This window comes from Taudactylus pleione, unplaced genomic scaffold (genome assembly GCF_031769625.1).
Source record: "Taudactylus pleione unplaced genomic scaffold, aTauple2 ptg000016l, whole genome shotgun sequence".
Lineage (NCBI taxonomy): Eukaryota > Metazoa > Chordata > Amphibia > Anura > Myobatrachidae > Taudactylus > Taudactylus pleione.
Window position 1 is genome coordinate 28,845,075 of NW_028284418.1, and position 14,998 is coordinate 28,860,072.

Genomic DNA, 14,998 nt, shown 5'->3' on the forward strand with positions numbered 1-14,998 from the left:
TCTCAATTCTGACAGAGTGTACAGAATAGACCAAGAGATCTCAATTCTGAGGAAGTGTGTAGGATAGGCTACTAGATCTCAATTCTGAGGAAGTGTGCAGAATAGGCTAATAGATCTTAATTCTGAGGAAGTGTACAGAATAGGCTAATAGATTTCAATTCTGAGGAAGTGTACAGAATAGGCTACTAGATCTCAATTCTGAGGGAGTAAGCAGAATAGGCTACTAGATCCCAATTCGGAGGGAGTGTACAGAATAGGCTACTAGATCTCAATTCTGTGGGAGTCTGCAGAATAGGCTATTAGATCTCAATTCGGAGGTAGTGTACAGAATAGGCTAATAGATCTGAATTCTGAGGGAGTGTACAGAATAGGCTACTATATCTCAATTCTGAAGGAGAGTGTAGAATAGGCTACTAGATCTCAATTCTGAGGAAGTGTGCAGAATAGGCTACTAGATCTCAATTGTGGGTAAGTGTGTAGGATAGGGTACTAGATCTCACTTCTGAGGGAGTGTGCAGAATAGGCTAATAGATCTCAATTCTGAGGAAGTGTGCAGAATAGGCTAATAGATCTCAATTCTGAGGAAGTGCACAGAATAGGCTACAAGATCTCAATTCTGAGGGAGAGACTAGAATACGCAACTAGATCTCACTTCTGAGGAAGTGTACAGAATAGGGTACTAGATCTCAATTCTGAAGGAGTGTACAGAATAGGCTACTAGATCTCAATTCTGACGGAGTGTACAGAATAGGCCAAGAGATTTCAATTCTGAGGAAGTGTGTAGGATAGGCTACTAGATCTCAATTCTGAGGAAGTGTGCAGAATAGGCTAATAGATCTTAATTCTGAGGAAGTGTACAGAATAGGCTAATAGATTTCAATTCTGAGGAAGTGTACAGAATAGGCTACTAGATCTCAATTCTGAGGGAGTAAGCAGAATAGGCTACTAGATCTCAATTCGGAGGGAGTGTACAGAATAGGCTACTAGATCTCAATTCTGTGGGAGTCTGCAGAATAGGCTACTAGATCTCAATTCGGAGGTAGTGTACAGAATAGGCTAATAGATCTGAATTCTGAGGGAGTGTACAGAATAGGCTACTATATCTCAATTCTGAAGGAGAGTTTACAATAGGCTACTAGATCTCAATTCTGAGAAAGTGTGTAGAATTGGCTACTAGATCTCAATTCTGAGGAAGTGTTCAGAATAGGATACTATGGGCCTGATTCAGACCCACTCGCGAGCGGCTGTCAGCTCGCAAGTGGGTCGATGTTATGGACTGAGCATGCGCACGATGGAGGGAGCTCCGTCGTGCGCATACGCCAGGCGCGACGAGCGAAGGAAAGTCCTTCGCTCGTTGGGTCTGATCAAAGGGGGCGTGCTGTCGATGTTGATTGACAGCATGCCCCCTTTGGTAGGCGTGCCGGGGGCGTGCAACCCTGACGGGGGCGTTCCCACGGGAACGCCTCCCGTCAGAAGCCGGCCCACTGACATCACTAGTGATGTCAGTGGGAGTGATTTTGGCTCTGATAGAGCCAAAATCACTCCGGAGCTAGCGGTTGAAAACCTGAACCGCAGGCTCCGGCTCGCAATTTCGATGGTCGCGATGGTCACGACCATCGCGGCCATCAAAATGCACGCTCGTATAGCCTGTGGGTGGTGACCCACAGCTATACGAGCGTCCAGGAGGACGCTCCATTTTCATGGAGGCCGGCCCTCATTCAGAGCGTGCGCTCTGCTCAGAGCGTACAGCTCTGAATGAGGGCCAATATCTCAATTCTCAGGGAGTATGGAGAATAGGCTACTAGATCTCAATTCGGAGGGAGTGTACAGAATAGGCTAATAGATCTGAATTCTGAGGGAGTGTACAGAATAGGCTACTATATCTCAATTCTGAAGGAGAGTGTAGAATAGGCTACTAGATCTCAATTCTGAGGAAGTGTGCAGAATAGGCTACTAGATCTCAATTGTGGGCAAGTGTGTAGGATAGGGTACTAGATCTCACTTCTGAGGGTGTGTGCAGAATAGGCTAATAGATCTCAATTCTGAGGAAGTGTGCAGAATAGGCTAATAGATTTCAATTCTGAGGAAGTGTACAGAATAAGATACTACATCTCAATTCTGAGGAAATGTGTAGAATAGGCTACTAGATCTCAATTCTGAGGGAGTATGCAGAAAAGGCTACTAGATCTCAATTCGGAGGGAGTGTACCGAATAGGCTAATAGATCTGAATTCTGAGGGAGTGTACAGAATAGGCTACTATATCTCAATTCAGAAGGAGAGTGTAGAATAGGCAACTAGATCTCAATTCTCAGGAAGTGTGCAGAATAGGCTAATAGATCTCAATTCTGAGTTAGTGTGCAGAATAGGCTAATAGATCACAATTCTGAGGAAGTGTGCAGAATAGGCTACTAGATCTCAATTGTGGGTAAGTGTGTAGGATAGGTTACTAGATCACACTACTGAGGGAGTGTGCAGAATAGGCTAAAAGATTTCAATTCTGAGGAAGTGCACTGAATAGGTTGCAAGATCTCAATTCTGAGGAAGTGCACAGAATAGGCTACTAGATCTCAATTCTGAGGGAGTGTGCAGAATAGGGTACTAGATCTCAATTCTGATGGAGTGTACAGAATAGGCTACTAGATCTCAATTCTGAGGGTGTGTAGAATAGACTACTAGATCTCAGTTCTGTGGGAGTGTGCAGAATAGGTTACTAGATCTCAATTCGGAGGTAATGTGCAGAACAGGGTACTAGATCTCAATTCTGAAGGAGTGTACAGAATAGGCTGCTAGATCTCAATTCTGAGGACATGTGTAGAATAGACTACTAGATCTAAATTCTGAGGAAGTGTGCAGAACAGGGTACTAGATCTCAATTCTGAAGGAGTGTACAGAATAGGCTGCTAGATCTCAATTCTGAGGACATGTGTAGAATAGACAACTAGATCTAAATTCTGTGGGAGTGTGCAGAATAGGTTACTAGATCTCAATTCGGAGGGAGTGTGCAGAATAGACTACTAGATCTTAATTCTGAGGACATGTGTAAAATAGGCTACTAGATCTCAATTCTGTGGGAGTGTGCAGAATAGGTTACTAGATCTCAATTCGGAAGGAGTGTACAAAATTGGCTACTAGATCTCAATTCTGAGGAAGTGTGCAGAATAGGGTACTAGATCTCAATTCTGAAGGAGTGTACAGAATAGGCTGCTAGATCTCAATTCTGAGGACATGTGTAGAATAGACTACTAGATCTAAATTCTGTGGGTGTGTGCAGAATAGGTTACTAGATCTCAATTCGGAGGGAGTGTGCAGAATAGACTACTAGATCTCAATTCTGAGGACATGTGTAAAATAGGCTACTAGATCTCAATTCTGTGGGAGTGTGCAGAATAGGTTACTAGATCTCAATTCAGAGGGAGTGTACAGAATAGGCTACTAGATCTCAATTCTGAGGAACTGTACAGAATAGGCTACTCGATCTCAATTCTGAGGGAGTGTACAGAATAGGCTACTATATCTCAATTCTGAAGGAGAGTGTAGAATAGGCTACTAGATCTCAATTCTGAGGAAGTGTGCAGAATAGGCTAATAGATCTCAATTCTGAGGAAATGTGCAGAATTGGCTAAGAGATCACAATTCTGAGGAAGTGTGCAGAATAAGCTACTAGATCTCAATTGTGGGTAAGTGTGTAGGATTGGTTACTAGATCTGACTTCTGAGGGAGTGTGCAGAATAGGTTAATAGATCTCAATTCTGAGGAAGTGTGCAGAATAGGCTAATAGATCTCAATTATGAGGGAGAGTTTAGAATAGGCTATTAGATCTCAATTGTGGGTAAGTGTGTAGGATAGGGTACTAGATCTCACTTCTGAGGGAGTGTGCAGAATAGGCTAATTGATCTCAATTCGGAGGAAGTGCATAGAATAGGCTACTATATCTCAATTCTGAGGGAGAGTTTAGAATAGGCTACTAGATCTCAATTCTGAGGAAGTGTGCAGAATAGTGTACTAGATCTCAATTCTGAGGGTGTGTAGAATAGACTAGTAGATCTCAATTCTGAGGGAGTGTACAGAATAGGCTACTAGATCTCAATTCTGAGGAAGTGTGCAGAATAGGCTATTAGATCTCAATTCTGAGGATGTGTGTAGAATAGGCTACTAGATCTCAATTCTGTGGGAGTGTGCAGAATAGGTTACTGGATCTTAATTCGGAGGGAATGTGCAGAATAGGCTACTAGATTTCAATTCTGAGGACGTGTGTAGAATAGGCTGCTAGATCTCAATTCTGTGGGAGTGTGCAGAATAGGTTACTAGATCTCAATTCGGAGGGAGTGTACAGAATAGTCCACTAGATCTCACTTCTCAGGGAGTTTGCAGAATAGGCTAATAGATCTCAATTCTGAGGAAGTGTGCAGAATAGGCTAATAGATCTCAATTCTGAGGGAGAGTTTAGAATAGGCTACTAGATCTCAGATGTGGGTAAGTGTGTAGGATAGGGTACTAGATCTCACTTCTGAGGGAGTGTGCAGAATAGGCTAATAGATCTCAATTCTGAGGAAGTGTACAGAATAGGCTACTATATCTCAATTCTGAGGGAGAGTGTAGAATAGACTACTAGATCTCAATTCTGAAGGAGAGTGTAGAATAGGCTACTAGATCTCATTTCTGAGGAAGTGTGCAGAATAGGCTACTATAATTCAATTCTGAAGGAGAGTGTAGAATAGGCTACTAGATCTCAATTCTGAGGAAGTGTGCAGAATAGGCTAATAGATCTCAATTCTGAGGAAATGTGCAGAATAGGCTAATAGATCACAATTCTGAGGAAGTGTGCAGAATAGGCTACTAGATCTCAATTGTGGGTAAGTGTGTAGGATAGGGTACTAGATCTCACTTCTGAGGGAGTGTGCAGAATAGGCTAATATATCTCAAATCTGAGGGAGAGTTTAGAATAGGCTACTAGATCTCAATTGTGGGTAAGTGTTTAGGACAGGGTACTAGATCTCACTTCTGAGGGAGTGTGCAGAATAGGCTAATAGATCTCATTTCTGAGGGAGAGTTTAGAATAGGCTACTAGATCTCAATTCTGAGGAAGTGTACAGAATAGGCTACTAGATCTCAATTCTGAGGGTGTGTAGAATAGACTACTAGATCTCATTTCTGATGGAGTGTACAGAATAGGCTACTAGATCTCAATTCTGAGGGAGTGTGCAGAATAGGCTATTAGATCTCAATTCTGAAGACGTGTGTAGAATAGGCTACTAGATCTCAATTCTGTGGGAGTGTACAGAATAGGATACTAGATCTCAATTCGGAGGGAGTGTGCAGAATAGGCTACTAGATTTCAATTCTGAGGACGTGTGTAGAGTAGGCTACTAGATCTCAATTCTGTGGTAGTGTGCAGAATAGGTTACTAGATCACAATTCGGAGGGAGTGTACAGAATAGACTACTAGATCTTAATTCAGAGGAAATGTGCAGAATAGGCTACTAGTTCTCACTTCTGAGGGAGTGTACAGAATTGGCTACTCGATCTCAATTCTGAGGGAGAGATAAGAATAGGCTACTAGATCTCAATTCTGAGGAAGTGTACAGAATAGTCTACTAGATCTCAATTCTGAGGGAGTGTGCAGAATAGGGTACTAAATCTCAATTCTGAAGAAGTGTACAGAATAGGCTACTAGATCTCAATTCTGAGGGTGTGTAGAATAAACTACTAGATCTCAATTCTGAGGGAGTGTACAGAATAGGCTACTAGATCTCAATTCTGAGGGAGTGTGCAGAATAGGCTACTAGATCTAAATTCAGAGGACGTGTGTAGAATACGCTACTAGATGTAAATTCTGTGGGAGTGTGCAGAATAGGTTACTAGATCTCAATTCGGAGGGAGTGTGCAGAATAGGCTACTAGATCTCAATTCTGAGGACATGTGTAAAATAGGCTACTAGATCTCAATTCTGTGGGAGTGTGCAGATTAGGTTACTAGATCTCAATTCGGAGGGAGTGTACAGAATAGGCTACTAGATCTCAGTTCAGAGGAATTGTACAGAATAGGCTAATAGATCTCAATTCTAAGCAAGTGTACAGAATAGGCTACTCGATCTCAATTCTGAGGGAGTTTACAGAATAGGCTACTAGATCTCAATTCTGAGGGAGTGTGTAGAATAGACTACTAGATCTCAATTCTGAGGAAGTGTACAGAATAGGCTACTTGATCTCAATTCTGAGGAAGTGTACAGAATAGGCTACTATACCTCAATTCTGAAGGAGAGTGTAGAATAGGCTACTAGATCTCAATTCTGAGTAAGTGTGCAGAATAGGCTAATAGATCTCAATTCTGAGGAAATGTGCAGAATTGGCTAATAGATCACAATTTTTAGGAAGTGTGCAGAATAGGTACTAGATCTCACTTCTGAGGGTGTGTGCAGAATAGGCTAGTAGACCTAAATTCTGAGGAAGAGCACAGAATAGGCTACAAGATCTCAATTCTGAGGGAGAGTTTAGAATAGGCTACTAGATATCAATTCTGTGGAAGTGTACAGAATAGGCTACTAGATCTCCAATCTGAGGGTATGTGCAGAATAGGGTACTAGATCTCAATTCTGAGGTAGTGTACAAAATAGGCTTCTAAATCTCAATTCTGAGGGAGTGTACAGAATAGGCTTCTAGATCTCAATTCTGAGGGTGTGAAGAATAGACTACTATATCTCAATTCTGAGGGAGTGTACAGAATAGGCTACTAGATCTCAATTCTGAGGGAGTGTGCAGAATAGGCTACTAGATCTTAATTCTGAGGACGTGTGTAGAATAGGCTACTAGATCTCTATTCTGTGGGAGTGTGCAGAATAGGTTACTAGATCTCAATTAGGAGGGAGTGTGCAGAATAGGGTACTAGATCTCAATTCTGAGTACGTGTGTAGAAGAGGCTACTAGATCTTAATTCTGTGGGAGTGTGCAGAATAGGTTACTAGATCTCAATTCGGAGGGAGTGTACAGAATAGGCTACTAGATCTCAATTCTGCGGATATGTACAGAATGGGCTACTAGATCTCATTTCTGAGGAAGTGTACAGAATAGACTACTAGATCTCAATTCTGAGGAAGTGTGCAGAATAGGCTAATAGATCACAATTCTGAGGAAGTGTGCAGAATAGGCTAATAGATCACAATTCTGAGGAAGTATGCAGAATAGTCTACTAGATCTTAATTGTGGGTAAGTGTGTTGGATACGGTACTAAATCTCACTTTTGAGGGAGTTTGCAGAATAGGCCAATAGATCTCAATTCTGAGGAAGTGTGCAGAATAGGCTAATAGATCTCAATTCTGAGGAAGTGCACAGAATAGGCTACAAGATCTCAATTCTGAGGGAGAGTTTAGAATAGGCTACTAGATCTCAATTCTGAGGAAGTGTACATAATAGGCTTCTAGATCTCAATTCTGAGGGAGTGTGCAGAATAGGCTACTAGATCTCAATTCTGAGGACGTGTGTAGAATAGACTACTAGATCTAAATTCTGTGGGAGTGTGCAGAATAGGTTACTAGATCTCAATTCGGAGGGGGTGTGCAGAATAGACTACTAGATCTCAATTCTGAGGACATGTGTAAAATAGACTTCTAGATCTCAATTCTGTGGGAGTATGCAGAATATGTTACTAGATCTCAATTCGGAGGAAGTGTACAGAATAGGCTACTAGATCTCAATTCTGAGGAATTTACAGAATAGGCTACTAGATCTCAATTCTGAGGAAGTGTACAGAATAGGCTACTAGATCTCAATTCTGAAGGAGTGTACAGAATAGGCTACTAGATCTCAATTCTGAAGGAGAGTGTAGAATATGCTACTAGATCTCAATTCTGAGGAAGTGTGCAGAATTGGCTAAGAGATCACAATTCTGAGGAAGTGTGCAGAATAAGCTACTAGATCTCAATTGTGGGTAAGTGTGTAGGATAGGGTACTAGATCTCACTTCTGAAGGAGTGTGCAGAATAGGCTAATAGATCTCAATTCTGTGAAAGTGTGCAGAATAGGCTAATAGATCTCAATTCTGAGGAAGTGTACAGAATAGGCTTCTAGATCTCAATTCTGAGGGTGTGTAGAATAGACTACTAGATCTCATTTCTGAGGGAGTGTACAGAATAGGCTACTTGATCTCAATTCTTAGGGAATGTGCAGAATAGGCTACTAGATCTTAATTCTGAGGACGTGTGTAGAATAGGCTACTAGATCTCAATTCTGAGGGAGAGTGTAGAATAGGCTACTAGATCTCAATTCTGAGGGAGTGTGCAGAATAGGGTACTAGATCTCAATTCTGAAGGAGTGTACAGAATAGTCTACTAGATCTCAATTCTGAGGGTGTGTAGAATAGACTACTAGATCTCAATTCTGAGGGAGTGAAAAGAATAGGCTACTAGATCTCAATTCTGAGGGAGTATGCAGAATAGGCTACTAGATCTCAATTCTGAGGATGTGTTTAGAATAGACTACTAGATCTATATTCTGTGGGTGTTCAGAATAGGTTACTAGATCTCAATTCTGAGGGAGTGTGCAGAATAGACTACTAGATCTCAATTCTGAGGACATGTGTAAAATAGGCTATTAGATCTCAATTCTGTTGGAGTGTGCAGAATAGGTTACTAGATCTCAATTCGCAGGGAGTGTACAGAATAGGCTGCTAGATCTCAATTCTGAAGGAATGTACAGAATAGGCTACTATATCTCAATTCTGAAGGAGAGTGTAGAATAGGCTACTAGATCTCAATTCTGAGGAAGTGTGCAGAATAGGCTAATAGATCTCAATTCTGAGGAAATGTGCAGAATTGGCTAAGAGATCACAATTCTGAGGAAGTGTGCAGAATAAGCTACTAGATCTCAATTGTAGGTACGTGTGTAGGATAGGGTACTAGATCTGACTTCTGAGGGAGTGTGCAGAATAAGCTAATAGATTTAAATTCTGAGGAAGTGTGCAGAATAGGCTAATAGATCACAATTCTGAGGGAGAGTTTAGAATAGGCTACTAGATCTCAATTGTGGGTAAGTGTGTAGGATAGGGTACTAGATCTCACTTCTGAGGAAGTGCATAGAATAGGCTACAAGATCTCAATTCTGAGGGAGAATTTAGAATAGGCTACTAGATCTCAATTCTGAGGAAGTGTACAGAATAGGCTACTAGATCTCAATTCTGAGGGTGTGTGCAGAATAGGGTACTAGATCTCAATTCTGAGGCAGTGTACAGAATAGGCTACTAGATCTCAATTCTGAGGGTGTGTAGAATAGACTACTAGATCTCAATTTTGAGGGAGTTTACACAATAGGCTACTAGATCTCAATTGTGAGGAAGTGTGCAGAATAGGCTATTAGATCTCAATTCTGAGGATGTGTGTAGAATAGGCTACTAGATCTCAATTCTGTGGGAGTGTGCAGAATAGGTTACTAGATCTCAATTCGGAGGGAGTGTACAGAATAGACTACTAGATCTCAGTTCTGAGGAAATGTACAGAATAGGCTACTAGATCTCAATTCTAAGGAAGTGTACAGAATAGGCTACTCGATCTCAATTCTGAGGGAGTGTACAGAATAGGCTACTAGATCTCAATTCTGAGGGAGTGTGTAGAATAGACTACTAGATCTAAATTCTGAGGGAGTGTACAGAATAGGCTACTATATCTCAATTCTGAAGGAGAGTGTAGAATAGGCTACTAGATCTCAATTCTGAGGAAGTGTGCAGAATAGGCTAATAGATCTCAATTCTGAGGAAATGTGCAGAATTGGCTAATAGATCACAATTCTGAGGAAGTGTGCAGAATAGGCTACTAGATCTCAATTGTGGGTAAGTGTGTAGGATGTGGTACTAGATCTCACTTCTGATGGAGTCTGCAGAATAGGCTAATAGATCTGAATTCTGAGGAAGTGTGCAGAATAGGCAAATGGATCTCAATTCTGAGGGAGAGTTTAGAATAGGCTACTAGATCTCAATTGTGGGTAAGTGTGTAGGACAGGGTACTAGATCTCACTTCTGATGGTGTGTGCAGAATAGGCTAGTAGATCTCAATTCTGATGAAATGTACAGAATAGGCTACTAGATCTCAATTCTGTGGAAGTGTACAGAATAGGCTACTAGATCTCAATTCTGAGGGTATGTGCGGAATAGGGTACTAGATCTCAATTCTGAGAGTGTGTAGAATAGACTATTAGATCTCAATTCTGAGGGAGTGTACAGAATAGGCTTCTAGATCTCAATTCTGAGGGTGTGTAGAATAGACTACTAGATCTCATTTCGGAGGGAGTGTACAGAATAGGCTACTAGATCTCAATTCTGAGGGAATGTGTGGAATAGGCTACTAGATCTTAATTCTGAGGACGTGTGTAGAATAGGCAACAAGATCTCAATTCTGAGGGAGTGTGCAGAATAGGTTACTAGATCTCAATTAGGAGGGAGTGTGCAGAATAGGCTACTCGATCTCAATTCTGAGGGTGTGTAGAATAGACTACTAGATCTCAATTCTGAGGGAGTGTATAGAATAGGCTACTAGATCTCAATTCTGTGGGAGTGTGCAGAATAGGTTACTAGATCTCAATTAGGAGGGAGTGTGCAGAATAGGCTACTAGATCTCAATTCTGAGGACGTGTGTAGAATAGGCTACTAGATCTCAATTCTGTTGGAGTGTGCAGAATAGGTTACTAGATCTCAATTCGGAGGGAGTGTACAGAATAGGCTACTAGATTTCAATTCTGAGGAAATGTACAGAACAGGCTACTAGATCTCAATTCTGAGGAAGTGTACAGAATAGACTACTAGATCTCAATTCTGAGGAAGTGTGCAGAATAGTCTAATATATCACAATTCTGAGGAAGTGTGCAGAATAGTCTAATATATCACAATTCTGAGGAAGTGTGCAGAATAGGCTAATAGATCTCAATTCTGAGGAAGTGTGCAGAATAGGCTAATAGATCTCAATTCTGAGGAAGTGCACAGAATAGGCTACAAGATCTCAATTCTGAGGGAGAGTTTAGAATAGGCTACTAGATCTCAATTCTGAGGAAGTGCACAGAATAGGCTACTAGATCTCAATTCTGAGGGAGTGTGCAGAATAGGGTACTAGATCTCAATTCTGAAGGAGTGTACAGAATAGGCTACTAGATCTCAGTTCTGAGGGTGTGTAGAATAGACTACTAGATCTCAATTCTGAGGGAGTGTACAGAATAGGCTACTAGATCTCAATTCTGAGGGAGTGTGCAGAATAGGCTACTAGATCTCAATTCTGAGGACGTGTGTAGAATAGACTACTAGATCTAAATTCTGTGGGAGTGTGCAGAATAGGTTACTACTAGATCTCAATTCGGAGGGAGTGTGCAGAATAGACTACTAGATCTCAATTCTGAGGACATGTGTAAAATAGGCTACTAGATCTCAATTCTGGTGGTAGTGTGCAGAATAGGTTACTAGATCTCAATTCGGAGGGAGTGTACAGAATAGGCTACTAGATCTCAATTCTGAGGAAATATACAGAATAGGCTAATAGATCTCAATTCTAAGGAAGTGTACAGAATAGGCTACTCGATCTCAATTCTGAGGGAGTGTACAGAATAGGCTACTAGATCTCAATTCTGAGGGAGTGTGTAGAATAGATTACTAGATCTCAATTCTGAGGAAGTGTACAGAATAGGCTACTAGATCTCAATTCTGAGGGAGTGTACAGAATAGGCTACTATATCTCAATTCTGAAGGAGAGTGTAGAATAGGCTACTTGATCTCAATTCTGAGGAAGTGTGCAGAATAGGCTAATAGTTCTCAATTCTAAGGAAATGTGCAGAATTGGCTAAGAGATCACAATTCTGAGGAAGTGTGCAGAATAAGCTACTAGATCTCAATTGTGGGTAAGTGTGTAGGATAGGGTACTAGATCTGACTTCTGAGGGAGTGTGCAGAATAGGGTACTAGATCTCAATTCTGAAGGAGTGTACAGAATAGGCTACTAGATCTCAATTCTGAGGGTGTGTAGAATAGACTACTAGATCTCAATTCTGAGGGAGTGTACAGAATAGGCTACTAGATCTCAATTCTGAAGGAGAGTTTAGAATAGGCTACTAGATCTCAATTGTGGGTAAGTGTGTAGGATAGGGTACTAGATCTAAATTCTGAGGGAGTGTGCAGAATAGGGTACTAGATCTCAATTCTGCGGATATGTACAGAATGGGCTACTAGATCTCATTTCTGAGGAAGTGTGCAGAATAGGCTAATAGATCACAATTCTGAGGAAGTGTGCAGAATAGGCTAATAGATCACAATTCTGAGGAAGTATGCAGAATAGGCTACTAGATCTTAATTGTGGGTAAGTGTGTTGGATACGGTACTAAATCTCACTTTTGAGGGAGTTCGCAGAATAGGCCAATAGATCTCAATTCTGAGGAAGTGTGCAGAATAGGCTAATAGATCTCAATTCTGAGGAAGTGCACAGAATAGGCTACAAGATCTCAATTCTGAGGGAGAGTTTAGAATAGGCTACTAGATCTCAATTCTGAGGAAGTGTACATAATAGGCTTCTAGATCTCAATTCTGAGGGAGTGTGCAGAATAGGCTACTAGATCTCAATTCTGAGGACGTGTGTAGAATAGACTACTAGATCTAAATTCTGTGGGAGTGTGCAGAATAGGTTACTAGATCTCAATTCGGAGGGGGTGTGCAGAATAGACTACTAGATCTCAATTCTGAGGACATGTGTAAAATAGACTTCTAGATCTCAATTCTGTGGGAGTATGCAGAATATGTTACTAGATCTCAATTCGGAGGAAGTGTACAGAATAGGCTACTAGATCTCAATTCTGAGGAAATTTACAGAATAGGCTACTAGATCTCAATTCTGAGGAAGTGTACAGAATAGGCTACTAGATCTCAATTCTGAAGGAGTGTACAGAATAGGCTACTAGATCTCAATTCTGAAGGAGAGTGTAGAATATGCTACTAGATCTCAATTCTGAGGAAGTGTGCAGAATTGGCTAAGAGATCACAATTCTGAGGAAGTGTGCAGAATAAGCTACTAGATCTCAATTGTGGGTACGTGTGTAGGATAGGGTACTAGATCTGACTTCTGAAGGAGTGTGCAGAATAGGCTAACAGATCACAATTCTGATGAAGTGTGCAGAATAGGCTAATAGATCACAACTCTGAGGAAGTGTGCAGAATAGGCTACTAGATCTTAATTGTGGGTAAGTGTGTAGGATAGGGTACTAGATCTCACTTCTGAAGGAGTGTGCAGAATAGGCTAATAGATCTCAATTCTGTGAAAGTGTGCAGAATAGGCTAATAGATCTCAATTCTGAGGAAGTGTACAGAATAGGCTTCTAGATCTCAATTCTGAGGGTGTGTAGAATAGACTACTAGATCTCATTTCTGAGGGAGTGTACAGAATAGGCTACTAGATCTCAATTCTTAGGGAATGTGCAGAATAGGCTACTAGATCTTAATTCTGAGGACGTGTGTAGAATAGGCTACTAGATCTCAATTCTGAGGGAGAGTGTAGAATAGGCTACTAGATCTCAATTCTGAGGGAGTGTGCAGAATAGGGTACTAGATCTCAATTCTGAAGGAGTGTACAGAATAGTCTACTAGATCTCAATTCTGAGGGTGTGTAGAATAGACTACTAGATCTCAATTCTGAGGGAGTGAAAAGAATAGGCTACTAGATCTCAATTCTGAGGGAGTATGCAGAATAGGCTACTAGATCTCAATTCTGAGGATGTGTTTAGAATAGACTACTAGATCTATATTCTGTGGGTGTTCAGAATAGGTTACTAGATCTCAATTCTGAGGGAGTGTGCAGAATAGACTACTAGATCTCAATTCTGAGGACATGTGTAAAATAGGCTATTAGATCTCAATTCTGTTGGAGTGTGCAGAATAGGTTACTAGATCTCAATTCGCAGGGAGTGTACAGAATAGGCTGCTAGATCTCAATTCTGAAGGAATGTACAGAATAGGCTACTATATCTCAATTCTGAAGGAGAGTGTAGAATAGGCTACTAGATCTCAATTCTGAGGAAGTGTGCAGAATAGGCTAATAGATCTCAATTCTGAGGAAATGTGCAGAATTGGCTAAGAGATCACAATTCTGAGGAAGTGTGCAGAATAAGCTACTAGATCTCAATTGTAGGTACGTGTGTAGGATAGGGTACTAGATCTGACTTCTGAGGGAGTGTGCAGAATAAGCTAATAGATTTAAATTCTGAGGAAGTGTGCAGAATAGGCTAATAGATCACAATTCTGAGGGAGAGTTTAGAATAGGCTACTAGATCTCAATTGTGGGTAAGTGTGTAGGATAGGGTACTAGATCTCACTTCTGAGGAAGTGCATAGAATAGGCTACAAGATCTCAATTCTGAGGGAGAATTTAGAATAGGCTACTAGATCTCAATTCTGAGGAAGTGTACAGAATAGGCTACTAGATCTCAATTCTGAGGGTGTGTGCAGAATAGGGTACTAGATCTCAATTCTGAGGCAGTGTACAGAATAGGCTACTAGATCTCAATTCTGAGGGTGTGTAGAATAGACTACTAGATCTCAATTTTGAGGGAGTTTACACAATAGGCTACTAGATCTCAATTGTGAGGAAGTGTGCAGAATAGGCTATTAGATCTCAATTCTGAGGATGTGTGTAGAATAGGCTACTAGATCTCAATTCTGTGGGAGTGTGCAGAATAGGTTACTAGATCTCAATTCGGAGGGAGTGTACAGAATAGACTACTAGATCTCAGTTCTGAGGAAATGTACAGAATAGGCTACTAGATCTCAATTCTAAGGAAGTGTACAGAATAGGCTACTCGATCTCAATTCTGAGGGAGTGTACAGAATAGGCTACTAGATCTCAATTCTGAGGGAGTGTGTAGAATAGACTACTAGATCTAAATTCTGAGGAAGTGTGCAGAATAGGCTACTAGATCTCAATTCTGAGGGAGTGTACAGAATAGGCTACTATATCTCAATTCTGAAGGAGAGTGTAGAATAGGCTACTAGATC